The sequence below is a fragment of the Mercenaria mercenaria genome, chromosome 18, assembly GCF_021730395.1.
Source record: "Mercenaria mercenaria strain notata chromosome 18, MADL_Memer_1, whole genome shotgun sequence".
Taxonomy (NCBI): Eukaryota; Metazoa; Mollusca; class Bivalvia; order Venerida; family Veneridae; genus Mercenaria; species Mercenaria mercenaria.
The window spans coordinates 4,146,915-4,161,150 of record NC_069378.1 but is presented as its reverse complement, the minus strand read 5'-3'; the positions used below and the strand labels follow the sequence as shown (position 1 = coordinate 4,161,150).

The window sequence follows — 14,236 nt, the reverse complement described above, 5'->3', positions numbered from 1 at the left end:
ACACGCAAAAAAAGTAAATAATATGATAAAACATGTGAAAGAGTTATTTTATAGTAATATAGAATTGACCTTGAATGACCTCACCAACAGAGATCCGCGTCAATATTGGAAAATTGTTAAAATATTAGTCAAAGAAAACTCAAAAGGAAATAACATTATCCCAACCCGTGTAAATAATGACCAAACTTTTTCTGTGTCTGATATTGAAAAGGCAAATACTAAACTGAATAATTATTTTGTGTCTATTTCAAATTTAGATGATTCGAATTCTCTTCCATCTTTTATTGCCAAGACAGACTCTTTGCTAAATGATGTAACAATTTCGGAACAAGATATATTCGATGTTATTTCTAATTTGTAATTAAACACAGCATCTGGACCCGACGAAATAAGCCATCGTATGTTAAAAGGAACACTTTTCACACTTAAAAAACCTCTTAGTATTTTATTTAACAGGTAAGTACAAGAAGGCATTTACCCAAATTGTTGGAAACAAGCTAATGATATGCCACTATTCAAAAAAGGAGAAAGTAACACCCCATCTAACTATAGACCCATCTCTTTAATCAGTTGTGTAGGTAAAGTCATGGAGCGTGTTATTTTTAAATACATGCACAATTTTTAATGTCAAACAATTTAATATACAAAGGTCAATCAGGGTTTCTACCTGGACATTCCACATATTTTCAGCTCATAGATATTTATACTAGTAATCAAATTTGCAAATCTTTTGACAAAAAAAGCAACATGCATAGTATTTTGTGATATATCAAAAGCATTTGATAGAGTCTGGCAGAAGGGTCTTATTTTCAAACTTAGACAACACGGCTTTTCAAGCAAACTGATTGACTGGATTACTCACTATCTTTCAAATCGCAGCCAAAAAGCTTTCGTTAATTCCTCTTTCTCAGACTCTAAAGGACTTAAAACTGGCGTTCCCCAAGGCTCAGTGTTAGGTCCTCCTCTCTTTCTAATATACGTTAACGACATCGCAGATTCACTTATAAGTACAACACGATTATTTTCAGATGATAGTTCTCTAGCCGCTTCGTCTTCCGATATACACGAAATTGTACTTTCTCTAAATTCTGACCTTATAAAAATATCAGAATGGTCAAAACAATGGCTGGTTACATTTAATCCTACAAAAACAGAAGCTATGTTCTTTTCCCTTGCGCGTAGACAATGTCCTAATATATTGTTTGAAAATACTCATTTAAATTTTGTCGAACATCACAAATACCTTGCCATAACGCTCTCTAAAGATGGATCTTGGCATGAACATATATCTAATATTGTAAAGTCGAAACAAAAATTCTATGATCTATGAGAGCGCTGAAATTTAACTTAGAAGACACACCTTAAACAAAATCTTTATAGCTTACTTGAGACCAGTTCTAGAATATGCCTTATATGTTGTTTGGGATAACTGTGCGAATTATGAAAAAGATCAATTAGAAAAGATCCAACTTGAAGCAGCGCGTATTGTTACTGGGCTAACGCGTTCAGTATCAATAGGAAGACTTCTTAACGAAATTGGTTGGGTTTCTCTTTCTGACCGTAGAAAAATACAAAAATTAATTTTAATATACAAAGGAAAAAAATGATGATCTTCCAACATATTTACTAGATTTATTTCCATCGACCGTGGATGACTTAAACCAGTACAATTTAAGAAACAACGCCGATTTTGAAATTTTAGCCAGGCGTATTTAAATTTACTCCCAGTCCAAAAAAAGTTATGGAATGATCTGAACATTGAAACTCGTCAGCTACCAACTTTCAAAAGTAAACTTTCAAATTTTCAAGCCTCCGCAATTCCCTTCTTTTTACTTAATCGGTGACAGACGATACTCTGTGTTTCACGCTAGGAAATCCAAACTGCGACTGCGGATCCGAAACGGAAGACGCAGAACACTACTTCTTTAAATGCACTCGTTTTTCACATCAAAGAAGAGAACTTTATTTCTAAAACAAGATCATTTCGTCCACTTATTGTCAATAAGCTATTATGTGGCAATCATAATATTTCTATAGCAGATAACACTACTCTTTTCATAGAAGTTCAAAACTATATCAAACACACAAGAGGTTTCCACAGTACATAATGTATATCTTATGTCCTCTTGTCATTTTACGTTACTTTGGGACAGTATGTTTGTGATTACTGGGTAGACACTCGGGGATATGGAGCAGCATATTTGTTTCTTTTCTTCTGTAGCTCATCTGTAATGATTACAATCAAAACTTGACTAATACTAAAACTTATAAATTATCATCGTGTAATTATTATCATAAATACTACTACCCAATAGCGGGTTATTTCTGCGGTCAAAATATTCTGCGTTTTGGCCCCAAAAATTGAGAAGCAAAAAAACTGCGTGTTTATTTCTGCGTTTTCACATAAAAGGAAGAGAAAGGACTTCGGACACTTTCTGTATGAATTTGCCTACTCTAAGAGTGAAAAATAAACAACTAAGAAATAAGTATTTAATTACATATGCCATTAAAATACATATTTGAAATTATTTCTTAAGGTCAAATTTTCAATATTTGTTTCATAGAACAGTGATTTTTGTTCTAAATAGAATTACGTACCCTGTTATATAGATATAAAAAGTGTTTTGCTTTATATAACATTGTTCCCACCCGTGCATCAAAACCATATTTGGCCAGCATATGTAGATATTAATTATACACATTTTCTGTGACTATTGTGTTGATGCAAGGGGTGGAACAGTACTTTTAAACAAAAATATAACTACAGGGTGTTCCCAAATGTGAAATAACCAGTACTTTATATATTCATTTTAATAAATTGATAGTCACATATTTTTACATCTGTTTGTAACTCAAATACTATACAAATGTTTGAATGGGTACACATAGGCATGTTATACATGTAAAGTAGTGAAAGAAGCAAATACTGTGAATTCATTATTATTCGTTGGGATAAATTTTCATTGGCTTATCCTGGTTGTTTGTTGCAGTAGATTGACAAATATGTGCTTTAACATACTTGCAACACACCAGGTAATCATCTGCATGCCCCCCCCCCCTTCCCGACCTTACACTCCCACCCCCCTCGCGACGCGCACGCCACTAGCGATGAGGATGTAGTTTGTTTTTCAGTATGTTTTTTTTATTATTTTGTATTTCTGATATATTTTTCATTTCTTTATTTTTTTCATCTTCTTCTGTGCGTTTATATTTACATTTCTAGACACATACTAAATGTCACACGCATTCATCACTTCATGTTCTTCCTTCTGTGAAAACTGAATTGAAGACTGTCCTTTGCGGCGGACTAGGCCTAAACACCACAAAAAAAGAGGCAATATGTGCACAGCAGTTAATCTGATCCTGACTATAGTCTATCCAACAGAAATAAAGCTTGGCATTGATATGCCTGTGATACATAGGTCAAGAACAGTAGCTTCATGGCAGGTCATATCACTGACGGTTTTACATTCAGTGTGATGCCACGATAGTGATGTGTCAAGTCGCTTTCTATGCAGATGGCATATATATATACGGCTAAAAGGTCCAGTCGAGTTTCAGGTGGATTTTTTATGCAGCGACCTGGATACATTTTTATTACATGTTTAAGTCAAATGAACCGTGCCATGAGAAAACCAACATAGTGGCTTTGCGACCAGCATGGTTCCAGACTCGCGTGCGCATCTGCGCCGTCTGGTCAGGATCATTGCTGTTTGCTTTCAAAGCCTATCGGAATTAGACCAACCGTTAGCGAACAGCATGGGTCCTGACTAGTCTGCGCAGATGCCCATGCATGGGTCCATGCTGGTCGCAATTGCACTATGTTGGTTTTCTCATGGCACGGCTCATTTGGCTTAAACATGTAATAAAAATGTATCCAAGTCGCTGCATAAAAAATCTACCTGAAACTCGGATGGACCTTTTAGTTCGTTTTTGTGTCTAGCCGTATTTATATATGCCATCTGTTGGTTTTCTCATGGCGCGGCTCAAATGTTATATGTGCCACTGGTACTTATCCTAAACAAGAACCAACCCTATGGCCTTGATAAGATGACTGCATTTTTCTTAGTACTAATGTTATGCAGCACACAACTATCTGCCATCACTTATAACAGAACTATAGACACGTACATGTACTTAAATAACTACCTGAACCACTGTAATAAAACTGACCGGTCATTTATACATGTATACTTATTCACACATGTAATGCATCAATAACTTTACATTACGAACAGTGTATAGATAAGTCAAGTACAGGTTGTTTGCAAAAATATCGTTCTACCTTTTATTTATTTGTAGGATTTTAATCTTAAAATGTTATTTTTTCCTTAAAAAAATAATTTTGTCACTTTATTCGACTGGAATTCATATATTTAAAACTTCCGTAAAATGATGACATTATATTTTTACGGAAATTAAACATTTTATTTTTTCAAAAAAATATATCCTGGTCTAGATAAAATAAGAAAAAACATCTTGATAGGAACAGATACAAACCAGTTTCTGCTGTAATAAGTTAACTAACACATTGGTTTATCACTGACTCGAAACGATTTGGGTATTGTTTAAATACTAATTGGAAATTTTGCCTTCAAAATGTAGGCTAGAAGCATATGATAGTGTCCGAAGTCCTTTCTGCGTTTTTATGCCAAAGAGGAGGTAATTCTTCGAATATTCGGGCGTTGTGAGAATGATAGCGTATGAAAATAATAAACTAAATTACTGGTAACTGTATTAAAATAACTTTGCATTTAAGGAATACATTGTAGGATATAATAACATGTGAATTGAAAAAATATAACAATAATTGCACAAACAACAACTTCAAAGTACGGTATATCGGCATAACGGTTACACATATGTAATAGAAAGAGCATTGAAACTCGAGGGTAAACGATTTATATGAGGGGCATAGCCCCCGAGTAAAAATCATTTACCCGAGAGTTTAAAATGTTCTTTTTGTTTTGTATCATAGCCATCCATATATGGTAGTTGTAGGCGTTCCTCATTGCCATATATAGCAGTTCAGTGAGTACTTGAAACTCTTGCTTTACAAATGTGTAAAGCTCAGGTAAAATAAACCGATACTAGAGCAGAAAATCAATAAAATACACTTCGCTGTCTACTCTTCCAGACACGCTGGCATACTTTCCTATGCAACAGTGCGGTAACTAACTTGCGGGTATTAAAGACCTGCACACTTTTAGTTAACGAACCCTGTAGACAGTGTATACTATTTGCCCAAATAAATGTTACTAAAGTAAAGTTCGGAAGATCTTTACAAGGGATTAATAACACAAGTGAAATTCACTCAGTTTATTTCATTCATAGAAGAAAAATGTTTTCTGTGGGATTAACAGTTAGGACTTTGATTGACCATCACACCTAATTATGCCATTATCGGTAATTGTCAAATGGCGACGGTTATTTCCAATAATTAGACCATGCCATTGTGAACTTCGGATTACCTAGGGAAACATAGCGTGAAACAACGTTGGTGAAAATAATGCAGATTTTTTGCGTTTTAAATTTTTGCTGGATGAATATTCTGCTGGAAATATTTTTGCGATTCTACCGAGAGACCGCAGAAACGCAGAAATATCCCCCCCCCCCCCCCCCGTAGAAATAACCCGCTATACGGTATTGTTGTCATTTTGTTACTACATTGATTTCATCATCATAATATTTCCCTTCTTCTTCTTCTTCTTCTTCTTCTTCTTCTTCTTTTTTTTATATTTGCAATTATTATCACTATCATTACTATATCATATATCTTATGATATATATTAAGGAATGCTAAATCTAACTAATACACTCGTTCATTTTTCATTTGCTATTAATGTTACGCACTTGGGAAGGGCTGACTTCTAATGTTGTAATAACTTGTAGCCCAATACATAACCTGTTTACTGTGGGATTTTTTAACTTCTATATCCGGTTGTACATACCTATGCTGATGAGGGGACATTAAAGACTGGACTTATGATATTTGAAACACAATTTTGTGATGGAACCTTTCTTTCTTTAAAATATTGATACACATGTTCTTTGAAAAGAATTCATTCTTTAATAACCAGATCATATTTTGGAGTAGGATCACATATGATACAGACTGGCAATGTATACTTTGTGGACACACATTATGGAATGAATATCATCAGTACAATCTTTAGATCTCTTTTCTTCACATATAAACATTTAGTCAAGGAGTATCCTATTATGAATCGACCGAAAGTATTTTAAAATTAAACTATTTGACAACCTTGGGACATTCAAATGGATGGACTCAACGTCAATTAATTCAAAACAAAACGATGCCATCACTGAAATCGTGAGAAGACTGTTGAACGTAGACTGCTTAAGCCTAACATTTGAAATGTGAAAACGAACAATATTTGTTCTGTCACTGAAAATGTATTTTAAAGTGTGACTTTAAATTCACTTTTTGTAACACCAATATCATTTTATTATAATGTAAATAAAGTTTTGTACATCAGTTTTTTTTTCCTTTATGTTTAACAGTTCTACGACTGAAGTGTATTAACTTCATTTATCTCTGCTCTGATTGTTGAATACATATGGTCAAGCTGTTTTGACAAAGTGTATTGAACTTATTATTAACATTATACCTTTTTAAGGTGTTTAAACAAGTTTACCTGCTTGAACAAAATTTAATACATTATACTAATAGATTATGATAGGTTATTGACCTTTAGTACAAATGGTTAAAAAATTACTACAGATTTTTTCCGATCGCGCCATCGATGACGAAAAGATTATAATATTTTTCTACCGTATTCTAACAAGATGTTTATTTACGGTTTCCGTTGTTGACCAACACTGTCTCCCACTTAAAACATGATATAGCCATGGATCATTACCGGCGACCTTAAACAACCTCTTGAAATGACCCTTTTGGTGGTCTTAAACTAACATCATGCGATTTATCTACAAATATAATTTTAATGTTTTGATACATGCACCTGAAATAGTATGAGGTGTGCAACAAATGTTTTCAAAGTTTAGTGAAATAATGGATCATCTACAGAAAAAGTTAATTTTACAACGTAACGTACTTTTCTGTGCTTCATCATGTAAATTCTGTGATTTCTGGTTTGTTAAGATACTTTTATTTGTTTCATCATGCAAATGCTGTGATTTCTGATTTGTTAAGTTTTAAGTTTAATAAAACAACTTTACAATACAAAAACGGCTTGTCTTTTTTTTTCTTCAAAAGGACAAACATTTCTTCCCGGGAGGGCAATGGTAGCAGAGAATTTTACCCATTTCATGAATATAAGCCTTTAAGCAAAGAAAAGTCTCAAGCAGGTAACTGTAGCCGTTAAAAGATGAAATACTATCAATCCAATCGAGTCATTTGGTTTATTCGATCCCATGCATATGATATTAGCGAAAAGTATACTTCTGCTTTCATAACCATGGAAATGGAAGAATTGTTGTTGAAAGCGACAAAAAAAACCTAAACAACCATACCAACGAATGTTTCGTATTTCATCTGAAACAAACTATTAAGTTGTATCGCTTAAAGAAATACTAGTGTTACCCACTGAAAAGAGTAATTACGCCAGTGTTACTCAGTGAAAAGAGTAATTTCTTCAGTGTTACTCAGAAAAAAGAGCAACTTTCACAATGTTACACTGAAACTATAAAATCCACACACTTCAATCCCCAAGAAAAACGAAAAAACAAATATCAATGAAATACAATCACACGTTCGTATTCCTATTTTATTCAGAGTATTATATTATACTATACATCATTCTGTAATTCAAATAAGCATTTGTTAATTTACCTTCTAAATACGTGTAAATCTCATACATTGTCACGATTTAATTAACATGTCAGTTATATATACACGTATGCATTATATTTGTAAAATTGTCATTCTTTTGTAATCTCGTGTGAGCTATAATTATCCAGAAGTGATTCAAAGAGGAACTTTCTTTTGTTTATGGCATAATTCCCAAGCTTCTTCTCTGTCAAAATCCTCCGATTGCATAACGCGATCTACAGTCATCTTGACCGCTTGGAACAGGGGACTGTGTTTGAGTGAACTAAACCATAGAATATTGTCTGAAAAGACCCCAGAGAGCGATTTTCGATAAATGCTTTTCATTTATTTGTACGTCCTTCCTCGAGCTTCTTCTTCTGAAATGTGTTCTCGATTCATTAAAGCCAGAACTTCTTTTTCATATTTAGGTTGGTACTGTTCGAACACTTCATCCACAAGTCGATCCATAGGATCATCGCTTTCCGACATCTCTGACATTGCTATTTGCATCCATATTTTCAGAATCAAAGTTCTCTTGATGATGTTTAGCCTGTTTATGCCTCAACATATTACACTTTCTATGGAACGTTTTATCACACATGTCACAGGAGAACATTTTTAGCTGCAGATATTTTTCAAATATTTAGGCTCTATTTCATCCAAATATGTCGTCACATTCTATTGATATTTTTAGTATTTTTTTTCTTCTTGTTTGCGAGCGGTTTGGTTTCCTTGATTTTTAAAATGCTCTCAACTGGTATATGCTTTTTCGTTCTTCTTTGAATCTTTTTATTGGTAAGACGTTTAATCTTTTTCTCTTGAGTGTCGCCTGTGGTTATGACTGGTTTTGAAGGTTCCTGCTTATTTATACATGTACGTTCTAACTCCGACTTTGCTGTCTCCGCCACCGTTTGAATTGGCGATACGAGCTTAATACATGTATTAGTTTCTTCCTCTTCAAAACCATCCCATTGGTTTGGTTTAAAATAATTCTTCCACTTTTTAGGATTTGGGATGTATGATTTGGATTTAGAATATAATCTGAAAAGTAGATCCCTAAGAAGCACTGAGAACAATCCAAACAGTGAAAATTGCAGACTCGGTTTGATCGAGTCTGTTCATGAGCAGTAATGGAAAATGCAACACTGCCCACGCCCCTAGCACCGGCTTAAGCAGTATTCAATCTTCAAATCTAAATGAGTTGAAATCAATGATCCAGAAGTCATGATTCCTTTACAAAATGTAGCATCAGCAATACTGGATTTTGTAAGTCACTTCCTTTCAGATTCTTTATATAGACATCAAATTCTAGCAGCACATTTTCTTTCATTCGGAGATATATCGGTGTATCAAAACATGCAACCCAACGGTTTCCTTTGACCGGTGTAACACGCCGTAAAAGTGGTGTTTTTTCACGCAATTTACAATTGTTTCGTCACAGATATTAATATATATGAACAAAGTTTCATTTACACGATCTAAATGCTTGAAATTGTAATAACGCAACAGAATAATTTCCATCCAATATGAGTGGTGTTTTAAGATGTATTTAAAGTCGGTATGGTTTATTGTCAGGAAAATAGGCATTACTTTCGTTGCTTTGTAGATAAATGATATCATGTTTCTATATCCTCCTTGCTGGAAATTCTTGAGTTGAATGATGAAAGAAAGAGCCATCCCACGATAAAAAGTACATTGTTGCGGCCACCAACCTAAATCAGCTTTTTAAGGTTATCTTGTATTACAGAATGTTTAAACAGTAATTAACTAAGATCGTGTGGATAAATGAAGCTTGAAGATAGCAATCAATAAACCAAGCTACTGTTTAGTAAATTTTGAAGATAAATCAATAGACAGACAAAATTTTGCCTCTAGCTGAAGAAATATATTGATCATATTGTGTTTCCTTTAAGAATATCAAGTAGCTATGATATTACCGGCAAAATAAACACAACACAACCTTGTAAAGATACAAAATAGACCTATTTTAAAATATTCTGCTTGCTGTAACCTTCCATAACCTTAAATATCTTACGTTTTAATACTTCGCCTTTACGATTTGCTTTCTATTAAAACGAGAACACAAAGAGCACAAAGAGACCTACTTTAGAAATCGAACCGCGGCTAAAGAGTTGAGCGCGCCTACTCAAACTACGTCGATGACGTTTGGCGCCACAAATAAGCCCGCGGAATTTGAACTAATTTACATACAAAAATGCGGGAAACATATTGACCTTCATAGGGTGTCCTAGGGGAATGCCCTTTCCTGTGACCCAGATTTAGGACTAATTCACATTTGATAACCGTCATCGGCTACTTCTCATATACTTTTTGAGTTATGTGTATCACAAAGTGAAAATGTGCATTTTAACTATTTCAGGGGCGGAGGCAGACAAATATAGGAGGTGCGCAAGTTCATAGCATGATAAAGATTAATGCAAGGTTTAATAAATTTATATTAAATACTTTTTAGCTAGGTACGTCACCAGGTGAAAATTAGCACTTTTGGCTATTTCAGGAACCATAACTCTGGAAATAGGAGCAAACCTAGATGAAAAATAGAAGGTGTGCAAGTTCATATCATGATTAAGACTCATGCAAGGTTTCATGAATCTATGTTAAATACTTTTTGAGCTAGGCGTGTCACAAGGTGAAAATGTGCATTTTTGACTATTTCAGGGGCCATAACTCTGTAATTAGGGGGCGGAGACAGACGAAAAATAGGAGATGCGCAAGTTCATATCATGGTAAAGACTCCTGCAATGTTTCATTAATTCAAATCAAAAGCTTTTTGAGCTAGGCGCGTCACGAGCTTCGGACGGACGCACGAACGGACAATACCAAATCCATATGCCCCCACCGCTCATGGGGGGCACAAAAACACATATTTACCAGAGTGGATTATTATTATTATTATTATTATTATTATTATTATTATACCAGATTTGTTGAGCGCCTTTTTCATATGAAATAAACGTTCAAGAGCACTTTACAATTAAACATGTGACATATCACAGATATGTAGGAAAATCACAAAACATGGCATATGCAAGATTAAGACTAAAGCTTAAACTGAATAACTTTATTAAACACTCATTTATATAAATGATTTATTTGCCCTTTTGAAACTAATAGTCATGACTGCAACCCTCCCCTTGAGGTCATTTTACCCCTATTGCCAATACCAGTGCTTAAAGCATCTGGTACGCTCAGACGGGCTGTACAATAGAGGTTCAACCGCTTTCCCCCCCCCCCCCCCACCCCACCCCCGGTTAATGGTGCCATCATATACTGTATTAGAAAGAAATATCACACACTTCAATATCACAGTTTCATTTAACAAGTGTGAGACTTTGCCCAGTCATCGTAAAAATTGTCTCCCAAATTCTTGAATGAAAAAGTATGTTTTCAGTCATGTTTTAAATGAATACAACGATGTTGAGTCCCTTATTCCTGGAGGGAGTGCGTTCCAAAATTTTGTAGTGGCTGATTCAAAACGTCTGTCCCCATTAATTGCTGTTCGAATGTTCGTAGGTAACTCCAGTCTAAGTGAACCATTCTGGGATCGTAAGTCTCGTTCTGGTTGGTACACATTCAGCATTTTCTTTATATATACTGGACCTTTGTTATGTAGTGTTTTATAGGTAGGTGTTAGGATTTTGAATTTGATTCTGTACCCTACAGGTAGCCAGTGGAGATCTTTAAGAATAGGAGTAACATAGTCATAGCGGGACGATTTTGTGATGAGGCGGGCTACTGTGTTTTGAACGTGCTGCAGTCTTTTGAGACTCGTTTTTGGTATTCCATGCAGCAGCAGGTTACAATAATCCATCCGTGATGTTACCAGGGAGTTTACTAGAGATTTTGTTGCGTCAGTTGTTAGATATTTTCGTATGTGACCAATTTGTCTGATCTGACCATAACATGAGCTTATGTGTTGTTCCATGTTTAATGTTTAATCTCGCGTCAGTCATTGCCCCAAGGTTCCTAACACAGGACGGTGGTTTTATTTCAGAGTCGCCAACAGTAATTGTGACGTTTTCAACTAGATGAGCAGTTTTGTTTGATGCGAAAACTATCACTTCCGTCTTATCTGTATTTAGCTTGAGCATGTTGCCGTGCATCCATGACACAATTTCCTGAAGACACGCTTCAACACGATATGTTGTGTCTGTTTGAGATTGCTTATTTTTTGGTTTGAACGATAGGTATAATTGCGAATCGTCAGCATATAAATGATGTTTAAGCCCATGTCCTTTGCAGATGGAACCAACAGGCTTCGTGTACATGGTGTAAAATTTGGGTCCTAGTACTGAACCCTGGGGAACACTGAAACGCATGTGGACTGGTTTTGATAGTTTCGCATCCATACACACCGTTTGATAACAATCAGTGAGATATGATTTCATCCAAGAGAGAGGATTATCAGTAATTCCGAAATGATTTTCAAGACTGTGTAACAATGTTGCGTGGTCTATTGTATCAAAGGCTGCTGATAAATGAAGTAGCACTAATACTGAGACCTCGCCTTGGTCCAGGGATTCCAGGATATCATTTTGTACTTTCACTCAGGTCGTCTCGGTTGAATGGAATTTCCTGTTTGCTGACTGGTGATCTTCATGCAGATTATTTTGTGTTAGATGTTCTTCAATACGAGAGCTGACCACTTTTTCTACAAGTTTGGAAACATATGGTAAATTTGACACTGGTCTGTAGTTCTTCAAGATACATTTTGTATTTTCATCGAGATTTTGTTTCTTAAAGAGTGGTCGTATACGACAGCTTTTGAAAGATTTTGGTACGGTTGAAATTTCCACTATAATTGTTAATACGAACGTTTATGTTAGACTTGTGGATTAGTGTAACACCACCTCCGCGCTTATTACCAGGACGGGGGCGGGGGGAGTGGGGGAGGCATGTTTTATATGGTATCCACATCATGACACGAGTTCGCTGATGCATGCCTTATCTATAGTTAAACCAAGCCAAGTTTCTGTGAATATCAAAATCGTTTGAGAGGACGAAATCACACAATAATGCAGTTTTGTTTTTGACTGATCTTCCATTGATACAACAAATGTCTAATTTGGTCTGGCCTTTCACTACAGTTAATGATTCATATTTTATTGAAGTAAGTTTTTTAATTCCATCATACTTTTTTGGTGTACTGATTCTTCTATTTAGAGTTACAGTTTGGATTTGCTCAGGTAAAGTTTTCAAATTGTCCAGATTTACACCTTTATTTGTGTCCCATACACGAATCTCCTTATCTCTTATGTTTCAATGTTGTTAAAGCTACTTTGTCTGGTATTGTATGGTTTCTCGATACTCTTAAAGGTCCAATACTAAGGAAAGTGAACATTTTAATTTCTTTTAAAAGGCACAGAAACTATTTCAATTTATTGGAAAAATGAAAGTTGGTATGTAGAAATTCGAAATAAATCGCAGTATATGTACAATTATTTTTCTATGAAGTATGAAGAAAGTTAAAAAGACCTGGGGGGTCATTCTGTCGATTCAACATAATACACATACATTTCTTTGAGTTCCAAAGACCTTCTGTAAATTTTGACCTGCCAATCTTCATTATTTAGTGTCTTGCAGAAGTCTATGCACTGGCTATGAAAAAAATTGCCAACTTACTTTCCCTTAGTAATGGACCATTAAATCCAATAATTGTTCCCTTTTATATTGAATTAGGCGCATTTAATAGTTTATCCTTTGAGAAGATGTTCACTAAACAATGTAAATCCAGGTTATGAAGTTTTCATATTTGATTATATACATACAATTATTTTTTGTCTATATCTAATTAATATTCAGTTTTATGATTTAAGAATCAACTTTCTCATACATTAATAGTTACCTCTGCCAAAAATCAGAGCTCTATTTCTGAATATCAGGATATTTGCTGAGCATGATTGATCATCACATCTCTTCGTATATTTCATGAATGACGGCCATTTTGAAATACATGTAATTTCAGCCATTCTCATTGTTTTCAAACCTCCATTCAGTTTTGAATTTGAGACAACGTGTATTCACTTTCTACCCTTTCAATAGCAGGACTTTTTCACAAAATGACCGCACTATTCTTTAATTTTTATCTACGAAGCTTGAACTTCTTCTTTTAAATAATTCATCCGCCATGACAGTAGCTGCAATATCTTTTTATCAAGGTACAGAGAAAAAAGTATTTGTTGAATCCTTGATATTTCTACATAAGTTACTAGATACCAAATGAATTATCTGCCATCTGCATACCTTAGAACTCCTGTTCTGTTTTAAAGAAATCCATTCAGATTGGTTCTATTTAAAGAGGGCGGTTTAATTTAAATACGAATGTGGTATTTTACAACGAGAATGAATTGATCCCTTTATATGTATAAAGATATAATGTTTGATATATGTACTTACACCAGTTCAGCTAAAATTGCAGCA

At 34.7% G+C, this 14,236-nt stretch overlaps 1 protein-coding gene across 7 annotated transcripts in view; it reads left to right on the top strand.

Moving 5' to 3' along the window:
- The window catches only part of LOC123537934 (uncharacterized), a 102,270-nt gene that overhangs the window by 45,252 nt on the left and 42,782 nt on the right, over positions 1-14,236 (top strand). The window lies entirely within an intron of this gene.